Source organism: Vigna radiata, chromosome 8 (assembly GCF_000741045.1).
Source record: "Vigna radiata var. radiata cultivar VC1973A chromosome 8, Vradiata_ver6, whole genome shotgun sequence".
NCBI lineage: Eukaryota > Viridiplantae > Streptophyta > Magnoliopsida > Fabales > Fabaceae > Vigna > Vigna radiata.
The window spans coordinates 19,062,652-19,064,506 of NC_028358.1; the positions used below are offsets into that span (position 1 = coordinate 19,062,652).

General features: G+C 40.6%; 1 long non-coding RNA gene across 3 annotated transcripts in view; it reads right to left on the reverse strand.

Annotated features, from left to right (window-relative positions):
- The window catches only part of LOC106771595, a 10,869-nt gene that overhangs the window by 6,134 nt on the left and 2,880 nt on the right, over positions 1-1,855 (reverse strand). The window lies entirely within an intron of this gene.

A 1,855-nucleotide genomic window follows, 5' to 3' on the forward strand; every position in this document is an offset into this window, starting at 1 on the left:
AGAGTAAATAAATATATATTCTAGGGAAATATTCAATATAAGATATTTATAATTAAGGATATATGCTAGGATAATATATGGGGAGATATTTATATAGGGATATTTATATTAAATACAAATATATTCTAGGGAAATACTTAGTAAGAGATTGACGGGAAATAATTAGTATAAATAAAGTTAGAATCTAGGGTTAAGGGTATGCTTTTGAATTGTGAGTTTTGTAAGAGAGGTTATGCTCTCAGGTAACTGACGGAGATCCTGCTCCCAGTTATTAGAAATAGTTGATGGAGGTTATGCTCCCAATTATTGCTTACTTTTGTTTATTCATACACTACCATCAATAAAAGAGATTCAATTGTTCAATTCCATTCTTTCATTATTCTTTTGCTTGTTTTGAGTTTGTGAGATATTGTTCTAGTTACGTTCCATACTCGGATACGTAACAATTGGTCTGACCTGCCGGATCCAATAGAGAGGAGTGAAAGGCCAACAAGATATTGATTGAAAGTAGTAATAGATATCATGGAGGGAAGAATGAATGTGGTTGAAGTGAAACTGGAGAACATGGAGCTTTCCATGGGAACCTTGGAGGCAACAATGCAAAGGGATTTCCAAGAACTGATGAGGATGATAGAAGGACTAAACCATCAACGAGAAGGGAAACCAGAAGGAAGCCAAGGCTCTGTTAATGGCACAATGAAGGAAGACCAGGACGAGAAGGATGATGGATCGAACAATGGGGGAAGGGACAGACCGAACGATAATGGCGTAGGTGGACCGAACGGTGTTGAAGGAGGTGGACCGAACGGTGTTGGACGTCAGGAGGAACAACTGAATTGGAGAAAGAGGGTAGAGTTACCCGTTTTTGAAGGCTTTGATCCGTTAAATTGGATTAATAGAGTAGATAAATTCTTTGAGTTACAAAGGGTATCAGAGGAAGAAAATTTACGTCTTGCCTACATCTGTATGGAAGGCAGTGCCGAGTTTTGGTTCAGATTTTTGAGGGAGCATACGGGAAACAGAACGTGGACAGGACTGAAGGAGGCAACGATGTTACAGTTCGGAGGAAGAAATCAGGGACCAGTCTTCGAAAACTGGCGGCTATTAAGCAATTAGGCTCCGTAGAAGAATACACCAAGATTTCGAAATCTTGGTGGGTCAAACAAAAGGGGTTGCCAAAGAATAGCTGATGGGGTACTTCATGGCAGGATTACAGGATGGAATTCGGAATCAAGTCTGACTTCTTGATCCGCAGGAGCTGATGATTGCCATAAGGATGGCAAGAGACGTGGAGGAGATCCAAGGCAGCATGAAGGCGGGAAGCGGAAGTATGATAAAGAATCAATCTGGGGAAAAAATGAACGGTGCGGGTACGCGGTTGAAGCCTAGTTGCTCTAATCAGAGCCGAACGGTAACCACCATGGAGAGCCAAGCGACCATATTAGAGAATGTGGGGACTAAACGAAGGGAAAGACATGTGAGGGATCTGCCCTATGAGGAATATGAAAAACGGAGGAAAGAAGGAAGGTGCTTTAAATGCGGTGAATGATTCAGTCCTGCGCATCATTGTCCGGACAGGAGCCTAAAAGTCACAATATTGGAAGAAGACGAGGAGGAATGACCACCACCCGAGCCTCCAAACCTGAATTGATGAGGAAGCCGTGAGATCAAGTTCCCCGATTCCAACCTTGAGGACAAGGTTGTTTTGCAGCGTGGTGTAATGTTAGGGTATAAGGTGGGAGAATATTTAGTATAAGTTAATTAGAGTAAACAAATATAGTATAAGTTAATTAGAGTAAATAAATATATATTCTAGGAAAATATTCAATATAAGATATTCAGTATAAGTTAATTA